Source organism: Lepisosteus oculatus, chromosome 23 (assembly GCF_040954835.1).
Source record: "Lepisosteus oculatus isolate fLepOcu1 chromosome 23, fLepOcu1.hap2, whole genome shotgun sequence".
NCBI classification, from domain to species: Eukaryota; Metazoa; Chordata; class Actinopteri; order Semionotiformes; family Lepisosteidae; genus Lepisosteus; species Lepisosteus oculatus.
The window spans coordinates 13,478,110-13,494,663 of record NC_090718.1 but is presented as its reverse complement, the minus strand read 5'-3'; the positions used below and the strand labels follow the sequence as shown (position 1 = coordinate 13,494,663).

Below are 16,554 nucleotides of genomic sequence, written 5' to 3'. Positions count from 1 at the left end.
CTCACCATAATAAATCAGAATGAGCTATTAATAGTTACTTTATGGTATCTTTGACACAGAGCATGGAATCAAATATGCATTTGAACCTCAGTCTTAAAAATACCTTTCTATATATATTTCATCATACCCCCAAAAAAAAACACCACAGTGAGTGAACTAGGACACAGGAGCCGGGGAATGGTTTTTAATTATACAAGTCATGTCGAAACACTGAAGTTTTATCTCCTACTGTAAATCCGGAAGAGAATGGAAACCATTTCAGAGCATTAAAATGTTGCCCTGTAGTGCTAGTACTGTTCAGTAAAGTCAAGAGATCATTCAGCTGATTTTAACACCTTTAAAAGGTTCATTTGCAGGTTGGGACAGGAAGAGGTAGAATGTCAAAAAAATCAAAATATTCCATACAATCTCTGTGAAAAATCCCAAACCAGAAACACCCTTGTAAATATGGTAACAATGTGTCAATAAGATGCCAAAGAAAAATAATGTTTTGTAGATGGTGAGAACTCTGAGCTTAGTCTTAATACTGGATACACCATTTTTTCCCCCATAGAGCAATTTGATAAAGTTAAAATACACAACCACTGCATATTTACATAGTAAACCTATAACACAGATTTACATCCACAACTGTGTAGTTTGCTTGCTTAGGTTTTGATTTCGCCTGGAACTGGAAACTGGAAAGTGAGGCGAAACTGAACAAACTGAACAGCCATACACGGCCCCTGTGAAGACCAGAAATAAGGCATGAAGAAGGACTATATGAAAGAAAACAAGCAAATGTATGTTTTACAAAGGAAATTCTACTCCAAGACAGGGCAGCTTTAAAGTGAATCATGCCATAGGGTGAACTCACTAGGGGGATGAGAGGACGAGGGGGAATTAATCACTGTATTCAGAAAAGAAGACTGTCCTCCTCCTCTGGAATCACACCATTGTGTTACTTAAACAAGGCAGCGAAACTACATAAATACACCCCACCGCATTCCACCGAGAAAAAAAAAACACAACAGATACACTGCATGGTGTTATGTCTACAGAACACAAGACTACAGGAAACATGCAGCTAATCCTCCTTTTCTTACCAAACACCTTGAAATGGGCAAGGAAATAAACCTCTTGCAGCCTTCTCTCACGGCGATACACCAAATCAAAACTCAGCATGGCTTACAGAACACCATGTTTAGGGTCAATACAATATTTTAAAGAGCAGATGTCCAACAACAGAATCACTTCCACACCTGCTGAAGGAAGCAGTTATGCTGCTGGTTCCCTGGAGGGCAGCTAGGGATTTCAGCCTTTCCTGGCCCACGAGGTCACAGGCTAGCTTGCACCGCTGTGGCTCTGACCGCCTTTGAGATTTATTATTACATTGTGCCATTCTTGGACCTTTCGGCTTATGGCTGAAAATGATGAAGCCGGCACAGAATCTTTCTTTTGAATAGCTCGAGGAACCCGTCTAGTAGGTCAATACGCCTGCTGAACAATAAAGATTTCACTGTGAGATTCCGAGACTGACTTTAAAAATGCACAGCAATAGGATTACAGAGGAAAAAGAGTATACTTCTTAAGCATTAGATTGTTATATGTCATCCTCATATTGTATTGTTGTGGCATATTGTTCGGCCTATGTACTAATAAAACATACTCTCCAAGCATCCCTACCAATAAAAGGCAGTCATGGAGACCTACAATCTGAAATTGCAAGCATGAGCCCACACTGTTTCATTAGTCTACTCTAACTAGATTCCCCATCTGAATCGGTCTTAACTGGATGGGGTTGAGCGAGCCTGGGCTTCCATGGTGTGCTGTCCAGCCACTGTGTGGCCTTCCACTCCTCTTGCTGATGCCATCTCAAATAGGTTGTAGGTTGTGGGCTGATGGTATGAATGAGAATTCAGCAGTCAGCATGTTCAATCTTCATTCCTCCCATATACTGTAGGTCAGCAAGCTCTGATCACCAATGTCACCGTAAAGGGAGTCGGCATGTACAAAAAAAAAAAAGTTATATGTTTTTAAGGAAACAGTTGCAAAACCACTTGTTAAAACTGAACAGAAGTTGTTTGTACTGTACTGCGGGTGCTATACATAGCACTACCAATGGTCTACAGCAGCTTTTCTCATAAACTGTCGGCCAATGGTCGTAGAGAAACTGTGCCAGAAGGTGTTCTTTCCTGAAGTATTTAGTTAGCAGAGAAAGAATAACCACCCAAGGAGGACAGGTCCGTTCTAAAAATGTGTGACAGGATATTCTAGAACTAAGAAAGACAATTATAGGAAAATAAAAACTCTTTTAAGTGTCAGTTCCGTCCCAGTGTGTGGTCTGTGTGTTTTTGTTGTTATGTTCCACACTGCTGACCCTTGATTGTTCTCCCTCCCCCATTGGCCCACCATTACACCACAGTTCCGTATGACATCATGATCAATTAGCTTCTCAGCCAATCAGAGTGCATCTTATTCAGCATATAACGTGGAGGTTTTCTGAAGGAAGAGGCCTTTCATTTGACTTCAGTCCCGTTTGGTTTCGCTTCGCTTCGGTTATCGTTTCGTTTAGTTTTTGCTTCGGCTTTGTTGTTTTGCTTTGTGTATGTGTATTTTCGTATAGCTTCAGCTTTGTTGTTTTGTTGGTTTATGTTAATTTCTTTGTACTTTCGTTCGTTTGTGTGTTAATCCATGTTTTGCCATTACCTTGCCCTAACGCGTTATATGTTCAACCTTTGTGTTCTTTTGTACCCCGTTCCTGTGGACTACTCTCGTTTTTCCTTATTTGTATTCCTAGTTCACTTGTGTTTTTGTGTGAACTTTTGTGTATAGGGTTAGTTTAGGTTGTTGGGTACATTCTACACACTTAGTTGATTTTGTATTAGTACACTAGTTTAGTACGGGTGAGTGCCATTTGTCTTGTATGGTTTTAGGTAGTCAGTGGAGGTTAGCTAGGGTGTTGAAGATGCCGAAAACCGTGTGTTTCGGGTTTTCTTTTGTAGGCAGGTTAGCTTTCCCTCACGTTCCTAGCCAGCTCCATTTTGTTTGTTATTTTCTTTTCCTTTGGCACCACTCTAGTTCCTTACCCCTGTGTGTTACCGTGTCTTACCAGTCACTTGTTCAACTTAAAATCCTCACTTTTGCACCCACCTTTGTCATCACGCTTCCTAGTCCCTCACCAGAACCCACCCTCTTCAAAAACAATTATCTTAAATGTCACACCCCTTTACCCCTAAACACTTGCGGTCGTAACAGTGTCTTTATGGTGGACTCAAATAAAAAAAAAAAACATGATATAAAGAGCAGGAAGAAAAAGGCACTGACAGAGTCAGGAAATTAAACAGCTTGCTACAACAGCCGAGTTTGCAATATTGTCTGTCAAGATTTTCCAAGCATGCTCTATACCATACTGTATCTACGTATAAAGAGTAACAAACTCATTTTCTTCTTTTTTTTTGTCCCCAAATATTGGCAATACTAATAAGCAGGGAAATAAGGTTTTAAGCACTTTGCCATTTTAAGAAACTAGAAGGAGGATAAAGTCTGATTTTATTACATAATTAGCTAAACTAAATGAAAAACAATGTATAAGCATCACACATGTCAGCTGCTTGGCAGGCTTTGGTCCTTTTGGCAAGAAGACATTCAAGAGCTCTTTCTCAAGCAGTTTCCTATTCTTCTGCTTGAGGAGGTTCCAGGTTTGTTCCTGGTAGACAATACAATAGACCGTTACACATCGCTTCACTGAAGAATTCCACCTCCCAACAACAACAAAAAAAAGAAATGGCTTAAATTAGGGAAAAACAATTATGTTCATGTGCAGTTATTTCTGAAAAATGTTCATCCTGCAAAGTTAATTAACACATCTTCGTTTTGGTCACATAGATGTAAGACATTTTACAGATCTTTGCATTTGATTTCATTGTGCAACAGACCTGCAAGAAGATGGATAAACTCAAAAAGCAATGCTGTAAAAGATAGACGCCTCACAGTTTAATGCATTAGCTTTCCAGCTAATGACCTGAGAGCATGACCAAAAATAATGTAGCTAGGAACAAATCTTTAACGTGAATGTGAGGGGGGGTTCCTGCATCAATTTCTAAGTTTAAAAGATTGGCTTTTAATCCCTCTTCAATAAAAATCAATCTTTTAGGTACCAGAATGAGAGTGCTTTCATGACCTTTAATATGCAGTTATTTATAAAAAAACACATATATACATTTTTAACTCAAAAATGTCAATAGGCTGCGGGCTATGTTCTGTATTAGTTCTGTTCTCCAAAGGGCTAGGAATTGCATAAAATTTTTGGCCTTCTAAAGGAAAATGTCAAAGGACATGAGGTTAAAGGCCACTATCTCCAAGAGGTTCTGCACTCATCAGAGCTGTTGTCAAATGAAGCAGTCTGGTCTCCTTGCTATCACCGAGTTACAGAAGCAAGGTGTTAAAACACAGTTGAGGTATACTAGACACACAACATTTTTTTCTTCAGCATGGAAGTTACAGATAAGACACTCAGGAGCTACAACTGCTATACAGGTAAGAGCATATGAATTTACAGCCTGTGCCAAAACTATTTAGTCACCATTGTATACTTTACATGTGTATACACCACAAGCGGTAAACATGGCATACTGACAATATTAAATTTATACAGTATGACAACTGTTTCAAAATCTAAACGGAAACATGACCATAAGAATAGCTGAGAACACAATGTTTGTTGTGCTGAATTAAGAAAAGACATCCCAGAGAGAAGGGGAAAGAAAGAGTTTCACACAACACATGAAAAAAATCAAACAAAGTTTGGAAACATACTGTATTTTCTAATATAGAGTAATTAATGGTAATAGTTTTCTTGTTGATGGTGAATCAGACGTCCTGGGATCGTTCATGAAATAATTAGGTACCGCCCATTGAAAAAAAATAAACCAGCTCGGGATTACTTGCTAAAGGCCAAAGGAGAGATTCTTGCTTCTCCATTCCCCAGAACATGTCTTCTGATAGGCTCCCTGCTGCCATGTCCCCCACCATGAATCAGTATTTATCACTGATGTTCTTGCAGACGAAATGTTTGAAAGATGTGTTTGCTGTGCCCTGGAGCCCTCATTAAAGCAGGATTAACTACTTCATTTGGGATACACTTTTTAAATAAAACATAATGGATATTGCTTAGATAATTTCATTAATATGTTCTGGGTCATTTATCGTCATGGGTCCTGCCGCACGGAACGTGTCACTGTGTCACCATCGGCAGGAGCACTGGTACACTATCAGTTTAGATACCCACCCCACCCTCCCATCTCCAAATGCTAACTCAAGAGCAGAATAAACATAAGACTTTTCTACGTTCTGCACTTGTATCTAAGGTCTGTGACTTCATTTAAAGAACAAAGAAAAAAATGGGCAACTACAGTCTTTTATAAACAGCTCCTTTTTTCTCATCCTTGCAATTTCCTTTTTCTTAATTTAGCTGTTAAGTAATTACTTATATCAGGGGTAAGCAAATCTAAGAACAGTTTTACATATCTTTTTTTTTGCCAACTCACATTAGTCCAAATATTGCCCTTTGTGTCATAAGATTATTATTTAGGCTGGGGTCAGTCAAAAAAAAATCAGTCTATCTTAAAAAAACAAACTCTACAGAATGAAGCAAGTAACAAAAAAAGCTATTTTTAAAGAAGCTATTGACTGCATCACAAATCTGTAAAATACAACAGGGTTTTAACTGATGACAAATGTCAAAACATCTCTTAGGAGGCTGTCCTATATAAAAGGGATCCTTCATTTGGGAAGACTGAGCTGCACAAAACATACAGCTTCATTCTGAGAATTTAGCTGACAAATCCAGCTTGAGAATTAAGATTTTCCTTTGTCATTTCTGTTGCTATCGCATATTCCATTGTACGGGAGGCTTCTGCTCAGTATCCTTTGGCAGTCAATACACAATCTCATGGACTTAAGTGGTTCCAAAGATTCTGAAGCTGCTTAGTTTCAATGGTAACGAGAGTTGAAGGAGAAAATGGATGTCTATATAATACATCCTTTTTACAGTTCCGAAATCATTGTATATAGTTAGATATGCTGACCCTTTTCAAGGCAGCATACTGTAATTAAATGCTTGGTGAAACGCTTAATGAATCTTAATCAAATGATTCCTGGTTTGATGAGACAGGTCTATAAAAGGGTGTTGGAAAAAAACAACAACCCTCATATACATATCAATTATTCTAATTTAAATACAATCATCAATATGGTGATTATGCTAACAATTATGTCTCTAGACTAAGGGACTGTGGTGCCGCATTTATATACATGCGGCACATTCTTTGCATTTGGACAAACAGAGAGGGCTCCCTTAGTGTAGACAAAGCATGTTGTCTTGAACCTCTGTTCCCACATACACACACCACAGCCAGAGTAATAGAATTTGTTCTCGCACCGTAACACCAGCTATCTTTACGGCAGCTCTGAAAAGGTGTAAATAACACCGATTGGAAAACCGTTAACGCGACAATCGTTAATGTAACCAAACAAAGCGATCATAGATAAAAAAAATACTCCTATTACGTGTAACATTACAGACATGATAACTAGAACTAGAGGATCAAATATGGCATTTTGATCCTCGTGAGTAGTGAGAGAGTCTTTATTATCCCCGGGGGGGGGGGGGGAATTTGTTTTACAGCAGCAGTGTTGGTGTACTGACAGACAGAAAAAAGAAATAACAATATACATACAGATTTGCATAGACAATCAAGAGATAAGTAAGGACATGGCTACAGGTACGAATGAGAACTTGAATCTGTTGGTTTTGGGGCTGGGGAGTCGGCATCTGCGTTCTGATGGGAGTAAGTGGAAATTATCCAACAAGGGGGGTGAAGGATCTCCACAGATGGATTTGCCTTTACGCAAAACACGTGAATGACAGATAGAGGAGAGGGCTGGAAAGATCAGCACTAATGACTTCAGACATGTTTTCACAAGACTGCCCAGTTTGTTCTTGCTTCTCAGATTTAGTCAACATGCATTCGGAAAAGGTAGGTCTTGTTTAAATAACTTAATGAGTCAGAAAAGTCAGTAATACATACAGAGTATATGATATATTTAGATTTTCAGAAGGCTTTTGAAAAAAAAAAAGATCCTCATAAAAGATTAATTCTCAAATCTCAAAAAGGCAGTAGGCAGTCAATTAAATGCAGGCAACTGCATTAATAACTTAATATTGACTAGAAAACAGAGTACAGATAAGCGCTGAATACTCAAATTGCAGTGATATAATTAGCAGTGTACCGCAGAGATAAGAACATAAGAATGTTTACAAATGAGAGGAGGCCATTGGCCCCATCTGGCCTGTTTGGTGTGAAATAGTTCCTTTAGCCAAGGATCACCCACAGCCGTTTCTTGAAAAAGGACAGGGTATCCAACACCATGGCTGGGTAGCCTGTTCAGATCCTTATTTAGCACTGCTACTCTTTCCAAAATGTCCGTCAACAATCTAGATCAGGGCTACTCAACCTAGCTCCCCTCCAATACAGTCCATCACACAAATCTGCCGCAGGCAGATCCTTAATTAACTCGCAATCAGGGAGACTGCTATTAAAGCGATTCAGAAAATGGCTGGATCAAAAACCTGCAAAGGAGCAGATTAAAAGGGATTCAGTAGACTTGATCTAGTTTTTGGTACAATCAGGTCAAGCTCATTGTAGGAGGCACAGCAAGCTCTCTAGAAAAGGAGTGTCAGACTCAGTTTCAGTGCAGGCCACATGACAATGTCACGATTCTGGATGTACAGATCAGAGAGCCTCGCCACAATTCTGTAACGATCAGAAATAATCATCTAAACATAACGTCAGGTCTAGGGACAAATGTGTTCGTGCTTTGAAACAATTATTGTGACAAGACTGCAACCGCGTTTCTTACCTCACTGCTGCTCTGAGCAGGTTCATGGGTCGAGCAGACCCGACGAGCGGTCTGATGCAGGGATCTGCCGCACCGCGCCCGTCTACTGTACCTCAATCCGGTTGCCGGAGACCTGCAAACTCAATCGCCGATCGTCTGAAAACGCAGGCCCCCCAACTCTGCATTTGGGAAAGTGGCGCACTTCGTGAGCAAGAAGGGAGCTAGGGCTCTGCCAACGAGGAAAAAGGCGTGACGCGCCCTTTTTTTTCCCCTTTCCTTTCCTCCACTTGCGCCGTCGTGCATCTCGGCCGCGACTCGCTGCCCTGCCCGCTGCGCAGTCACGCCCCTGCGAGGAGCGGGTTTTTGTCCTCATGAGAAGCGCCACCTCTCACTGCCGAGCGGGTAAAAACCCCTCCTTCACACAAAAAAAAAAAATGCTTCGCGAAAGGCCTGGAATTGGCGGCGTTTTAAAGCCCCCGCAGTCTTCATACAATTCGGTACCTCTCACGTGGTCCACCTTGCCACACGGCTCTTCCCGGAGCCGAGAGGAGGAGTAGTGTGTTGCCAATGTCCCAGGACACTGAATCCAATTTATGCGTTATATCGCCGCCCGACGCGGGTGCTCAGACCCCCGATGTCCCCCGCTGCGGCTTAGCGCATCTCTCTGGCTGCCGAGAAGAGCGCGGCTCGGACCCGAAGGCGTCCCGGGACACTGGAGCACCCGGATGTGACCGTTGGGGACGGTGCTCTGCGGCCTTTCCGCCCGCGGCTGTATTCCGTTAAAAAAACCGGCCAACTGCGAACTTTTCTCTTGGTTTAAACACGATTGTAATGTGACTTGGAGGGATACAGTTCTTTAAAATAAAAAAAGCGCACTTTCACCCGTCTTTTGTCCGCCTTCGACTCGGTTTTTACACGAAGCGAGCTTTTGTTGTTCGTTAATTCACCTACTTCTCAAACTTTTGAAGTTAAAGCCTGTGAAGTGCTTTTCACGCTCAGAGCTGCGCGTTTAGTCTCGACGACGCGGACACGTTGTGGACTCGGCTCGGACAAACGGATAACTTTAACACCCTCCTTCTCATTTTTAATGGTCGTTCTCGGTTACGGTTTTTGAAGAGAGCAGCGCTTCGGGCTTCTTTCCGTTATATTCGAAATTACTGACGGGATGGGTAGTATTCGTACGTCATTTCCTGTCGTCTATTTCAGTCCTGCGCAAGGTGCGGGTTCAAAATCAATCTTTCAAGAAAGTGGTAGATGAAATGCTGGAATCGATTAACCACTAACTACTGTACTTGACGGTCTAGATGGGCCAAAGAGATTCATTTTTTCGTTTTATATATATATATTTCCAATATCATAGGATTAGGGTTATGTCACTTCTCATAAGCACTTATGTCAGTGATAAAAATCAATGCAAAACATCACATGCTTAACATAATTTATATTTCCACATGATTTGAAAATGCATGTTACAGAAATGCTTTTCATCCTTTATTATTTAAATGGGGCGGAGCAGTGGCACTTTGGCTAAGGATCTGCGCCTGTGGCTGGAAGGTTGCCGGTTCAAATCCCGCAGCTGGCAGAGGAATCCTACTCCACTGGGCCCCTGAGCAAGGCCCTTAACCCCAACTGCTCCAGGGGTGCCGTACAATGGCTGACCCTGTACTCTGACCCCAGGCTCTCTCTCCCTGTCTGTGTGCCTGTGTGTCTCATGGAGAGCAAGCTGGGGTCTGCGAAAAGACAAATTCCTAATGCAAGAAATTGTACAGGGCTAATAAAGTGATTTTGATCTTGTATAATCGTGTGCTATGGATAGCTATATTAAAAACTATTTGGACAGCAATAATCTGTCCAAATCTGGACAGAGTCTGGCTTTGGGCATTTCTGCCTTGCAGGGCTAAGGTCCTGGGTTCAAATCCTGGGGAACCGTCTGCATGGAGTTTGCATGTTCATAAGGGTCCAAAGACAGGGCTAATTGTCTTCTGGGAAAATTCGCCCTGGTGTATGTGTGTGCGTGCCCTGGTCGTGTCCAGGGTGAAACCTGCCCTGCGCCCTTCACCTGCCAGCTCCCCTGCGCCCCTGTACTGGATCAAGTGGTGAGAAAACAGAAGGTGGAAGTCTGGCATTGCGATAACAATGTTTGATTGTCTCTTTCTCTACAGCACACAGAGCGCTGGAAGAGATGCGCCGTGTTTAGAGAGATGCCTGAGGGACTGCAAGTCAAGGTGTTTGTTCAAGGAAGGAGGAGTGAGTATCCCCAACGCTACAGCGCTGTCGCTATCTGCACTGTGGCACTGCTACAGAATGTGGGAGCAAAGGAACTATTATAGTATAAAATCATATTAACATACTAGATCAAGGCTGGAGCTGGAAACAAAGGGTCTCTTTTCCTCACATTTAAAACTTTTGCTAAGATGACTAACACATTTAAAAAAAAAAAACTTCACTAGGAATTAGGACAGACTTTTCATAGCCATAGCAAGTCCAGGTACAGATTGGGTGGGCATTGTCTTCCCAAAAGGTGGTATGTTTGGCTCAGTCAGGTACTGACAGGTAGAGAGGACTAATTACAGCCAGGTTTTGGGCAAGCAGGCTGTTCACATACACAGACAAACACATAAAAATTGAGGAAGCTTAGATTGAGTTTATAGACACGCACAAAAGCAGTCCTGAAACGCAGTCCTCACCTCTATGGAGCTTTCTGAACCCTGAGAGCTGGTGGATGGTAGATTGGTATACAGTGCTGCAAATGAGACCAAACAGGTGTCACTTTAATTACAGGCTGTCTTGTCCGTCTGTATTGGCAGGGACGAGGGATGGAGGCTCTTTAATTAACCTTAGAGCTCTGCCATCGAATAGCATTGACAGGACTGGGCCAGATTGGCCAACAGTTCGGCAATATGTCTGTGTGTATATACTGCTTTCAGAGTTTTAATTACAAACGCCATGGCTATATACGCCTTCAGTTCCTCCTTGCTTGCTGTCACATAGAGGTCACTCAGGCAATAAAAGATGCTCCTATAAGCAAATCTGTGACCTGTTTCAATTCACCTACAAGATTCGAACTTTATTAAGTTTCCAGACCCACACAATAGAAACAAAGCAGAAAGTATGTTGATGTGTGCTGCAATTGTAAAGCTGTACAATTTAGGATTAAAAAAAAAACAGAATCACGTGAAAAAGCATTGTTTCATCTTCTGCAATGCTTCTGAAGTACTGTATAAAGTCTAAAGCGCAATGCACACGTTTATTTAGTTTAAAAAGTCATTGAATCTGGATCACACATAAATAGCTACAAAAACACATTTAAAATGTTTGGAAAGTATTGCAAATATCCTTCTCCTTATTTGGTTACTGTTAATATATTCCATATAAATGTAAAACCACTTTGAATGGTTCCTCAAATCTAAAGGGTTACTGGAGATTGTGCTCATTTCTGAAGGTAAAGCAAGAACAGATGGGATTCTTTTCCCTTATTCATATCGCAGGAATGAAGTAGTTCATACCTCATACTTGTCCATTCAAAGCTAGAAGGTCAAATCGAATTGTGCTCTGACAGCCAGAAGCCCAATTGAGGAATTTGAAATGAATACAGGGCTTTCAGAATGAATCTGCACATTTCCAAAATACCAGAACAGAATTATTTATATTGTTTGCATCTGGTGTCAGACTCCTGCGCTGACCTCAGCGTGTCCAATTGCTTTGATTATATATATACTGCATACAGTACATCTACCTGAGTTTTGAGCATACTCAAAATTCTTAACATTAAGCACTGTGGATGGAATTTTCCCCAAGTTCTCTGATCCTTGCACTGAGAAATTTCTATTAAAGCAGAGCTCTGTTTATTGAATCCGCTTACCTCTGGAACCCAGCTTCTGAGTTTCTTTTAATCAATTGCATTGTCAGGGCTTTTGGATCCCTAGGCCTCAGTTCTGTGCTTCTCAATAATTTCTACCTTTTATTGCACTGATTTGGTTAGCTTTCAGCTCTTTGTTGTGCCATCTATAAGATATTGATCTTATTTATTTCTCCCAGATTCCTGGTTCTGTTTAGTGCAAGGCCTGGGATTATATGAAGCATGCAGAATGGCACACAATGAGTAAACTGGGTTGAGTTACCTTGCTCCAGTTGTGTTGCTTTGTAAAGTATACTGGCTCTTCCCCAGCTGATATTGTTTTTCTATACTCTATTGAATTTGCCAGATCTCCGATGCCCGGTGCCAGATGTCACAGTTTATTGATTCAACATGATGTAAAATCCCATCCACAGTGCTTCTGTGATCTATGTTGTATTGAACTGGCAAAGCTGTAGAATCTTTGGAGCGAAAACAGTAGGTCTTAATGCCACTACAGCTTGGTTATGTGCCAAAATGTTAGTGGAAAAAAAAAACAGCCGAAAATATTAAGTGAAAATGGATGTAATACAGCAAAAACTGCATGGTTTACTTATTGAATGGACTTAGGAAAAACAAACAATTCAGGGTGCCAGATGCAAAACAAATGCAGATCTGCTACTACTTTTCTCCTTAAAAGACATCCTTATCCTCTGGTTTAAGTCCCATAATTGATAGCCCACATGGGATTTGGGTGGCTTTTCACTCCAATTCTCTTTAATTTGTGCTGTGAGATGATAGAAGCATCAGAGGAAAATACCTTTTGATTTAATATATTCATCCTTTAACTGAGTGATTGCAAAAAAAAATACATAAACAACGGTGTAGGAGTCGTAAAAGGAGCTTTCTCATTTTTAATACATCTAAATCACTCAACCAGTCTGTGTGCACAGGTGCTTAAATGCTCATTTAAATACGATAATTAACTAATTCCAAAAAACAAGCTTGGCTTTAAGGTGGAAAGATGTTTCTTTCTTAAGGAGCTGCCTCTCACAACCCTTTGAATTGAATGGAATTGTGTGTGTGTGTGCTAGGCCCAAAATTCAGTTCTAATTAACAAGCTTAACTATACATAAAATGTGGATGCATTCTGCATTCTGGACACTTAAATTTGTTTTGGCAAACAAAAACATTCATAAAACATTCTTGCAACATTCATACTTTTCCAAAATCCATGAGGATCTATTTTATTTAACCAGCACACCCAGCCAATAATTCCTAGGTGGCCTATTGAAATAATGCAGTGTGATTACTATGATGTACACTGTAGCTTCATATTAAACTGTTTCTGTGGAAAAGTAAGAAAATATAACCATGCGTGCGTGATTTGAAACACAATACTGACCTATTTTGTTTCCTTTGAGCTTTATTTTAATGTGTAGCTTTGTAATTATTTTGCAATTAGATGTAGTTCTTAAATAGCATCATTAGCTACAGTATTTAAGCATGGTATTTATTCTTTTGATCATTTGTTTTAGATGTGCAAGGGGAGATTGTTGTGGAACACACACTAGTCAATCAACCTGACTTGTCTGGGACCTGATATTACACAGGAATGTAAAAACATTAGCCAGATAGTCTTAAAAAAATATATAAATCTATAAGCAAAAACAGACAGGTGAGTAGGTGGATGGGCAGGCTGGCAGACACAAAAATCGTCTGAGTGTTCAAAAAAGAGCTATGAGCTGTGAGAAATAAGCAAATTAAATATCTTTAACTGTTTAACAATATTCATGACGGCTCTGTTTCTGATGTGGAGAAATGTAGCAATTTAATTTGCATATTTCCATAAAAGATAGGCAGACACATGCAGACATAACCCAACAAGAAATGTTCTTCTCTAGAGAAGAGCAGCAAGGGCACACAGACACCTTTTTGGATTAAAAGCAGTTTTTACGAAACATTTAGACACTTTCAATAGGCTAAACTCTTGGGAATGCTGTGGATCTCCTACTGAAAGGGGGATTTGGAGAAATATAAGACAGTTATAGAGCAGTTTATAGGGACTCCCCTCCACCACCACCAATTTGTTACCCCACCTTGCTCCAAATAATCAATATTTAATTGACCTTCTGTAGCAGGGGCTCCAGAATTAAAAATTAAAAAAATACCTGCCGGCTCAAAGTTCTGCAATGGGTATTTTAAACAGGTTCTGAAAGAACCCTGCTACTTGAAGATCTAGATGTTTGTACCTGACGACTCTTTCTCAAAACATAATAATAATAATTGCTTACACTTATTTAGCACTTTACTGGACAACCCATTCAAAGCAGTTTACAGGCAATGGGGACTCCCCTCCACCACCAGTGTGCAGCCTCACATGGATGATGCACCAGTACGCTCACCACACACCAGTGGGGAGGAGAGCAGAGTGATGAAGCCCGTTCAGAGATGGGGGTTATAAGGAGGCATTGATTGGTAATGGCCAGGACGCCAGCGTAACACCCCCACTCTTTGAGAAATATCTGGGGATTTTTAATGACCACAGAGAGTCAGGATCTAGGTTTTGTGTCTCATTTGAAGGAAGGCACCTTTTCACAGTATAGTGTTCCCGTCTCTATACTGGGGCATTAGGACCCACACACTGCAGGGTGAGCGCCCCCTGCTGGCCCCACTAACACCTCTTCCAGCAGCAACCTTAGTTTTCCCAGGAGGTCTCCCATCCAGGTACTGGCCAGGCTCACACCTGCTGAGCTGCAGTGGGGCTGCCAGTTGTTAATTTCTGCATGATATAGCTGCTGGGATAGAAGTGACTCATAGCCAACACAACATGCAGTGATGCAGTAGGTGCCGTCTATTACTGATAATCATCTTCACCCCTTGAACTCTCACACACAGTTACACTTAGAGCAAAAAACAGGCAGCAAAATGGTTTTCCACCAGTTTCGCTGTCATTCACTTCCTCTAAACAGGCTGAGCACTATTATTTTGTTGTTCAGTATTCACAACACCCTGTGAAGTGTATGCAATTGGGAAAGTGTCTTTAGGATCATGCACAAGCCTTAGATATCTTAGGCACAATTTGGAGTTGCAATACATGTAATGTGGATCAACAACTTATGCAAAGGCTTCTCTGCTGTTTTCTACTGATAGCAGCAATAACATTGTTGTTAATGCAGTTTAGTCTGGGTGAAAGGAAAACAAGTCATTCTTTTAATCACACTAATCTGGATCTTCAAAAGCTTGGCTACAACAATCCAAGGTCATGTACAGTAAACACTACCTTATAAAAGTATGGAACCAATATAAAGTGTTGTAACGTTTAATACATTACGTTTACCCATCAAATCGAATTGGCTCAATCAAGTATTCCCCATCATTGACATCATTTTCTTAAAATCGTTACATATCCCTAGACCTAACATGCAACTTACTGTACAACAAAACATGGATTTACCACATTGACCGCTCTAACTGAAATGGTTGCAGATGGCGACCGCAGTGTTTCATCACCGAGAAAAGAATGAAAACCATAAAATGAAAACAATTTTGGTCTAAGATTTTTTGCAGAGCAGGTTGCATAATCCAAAAGATGGGAGTTAGTAAGGGAAACTGGTTAAAGGAAAAAGGATAAAGGATAAAAGCTGCACGAGGCATGCATCCAAAAAGGGAGAGAGAGAAAACAACAGGAGTCAATTTTAGAGTAACAGATTTATTGGAATATCCAAGCTTTGCGGCTCATGCAGAGCAACAACATAGAAACACAGGGAGATAGGGAATCAAACTGGGAAAGGGAGGAAGGCAAGGTACAGAAACCAGGACATCCTGTGCGAGGCAATTCCGTGTACAGACAGGACAGTGGAAACACTTTCATAGCGACTGGGAAAGCAGCTGTGAGAGAGATCGGTGGCAGACAGTCACACGCGCACCTGGGCACGCTCACTCACTCACTCACATACACACACACACACGCCCAGATGCAAATCAGAGCCTTGTTGGCACCGACAGTTAAGTGTGTAGAGGGTGTCACGAGAGATGTTTGAGCCCCATGTGGTCCAGCCAGGCAATACTCTTCTCTACTTAAGCATCACTGACATCTAGTAATGACATTTTAGGAATACATCCCTTTAGCACAGGTAAACAGTCACACAGCACTGATGATATAAAAGTAAGCCTCTTGTGTTCTGGACAATTCTGACACACCTACAGATTTTGATCATATTTTCACTTGAGTGTAGGGAAAATACTTCTTCTGATTTTGCTACAGGTAGATACAATGAGAGAGTGATCTAAATGGAGATCTAAAGGTGTAAAATTGCCCACATTTGTTTTGGTGTTTCTTCTGCACAGGTTGTGCTTAGTTGTGTTAATGTTAAATATTAAGTGCATGTAATAATGAGCTAAAAATAAATATCTCAAATTACAAATACAAAGTACATGGCAAAAATAGATCACCTGGTTTCATAGACACAGTCTTTCTCACTGTGCTTGTGTGGGTGTTGACTGACTGTCACAACAAGCTTGACTTTAATTATGTTTACATTTATTACTATTTAATTTCACCTAACCCTTTATTTTCTTTGGGATGCACAAGTGCAAAACGCAGGGCTTCAATCCAAGACTGGCTTTAACTGGAGCTGTCCACTAGAGGGAGGCAGAGATTCGTTGTAAGAAGGATCCAGCTAAGGCAAAATGAGAGCAAAATTAAAAAGTTCCCCATTTCAAAACGCTGAAATGGTAGGACAGGCTCCCATTTTAATTGATTTAACATATCTAAAGGCTGTTTTAGATGGCTGCAAACTATCCTTCAATTAGGTTTGGAAAGGTTTGCAAATTAC

The 16,554-nt window shown here is 40.8% G+C and overlaps 1 long non-coding RNA gene across 2 annotated transcripts in view; it reads right to left on the bottom strand.

Moving 5' to 3' along the window:
* Positions 1-9,169, bottom strand: part of LOC107075647 (uncharacterized) — a 106,158-nt gene extending 96,989 nt beyond the window's left edge. For both annotated transcript variants that reach the window (XR_001477163.2, XR_011183043.1), the window contains exon 1: positions 7,903-9,169. This is a non-coding gene — a long non-coding RNA (uncharacterized lncRNA). The remainder of the gene's footprint in view (positions 1-7,902) is intronic.
* Between the last annotated feature and the right edge of the window lie 7,385 nt (positions 9,170-16,554).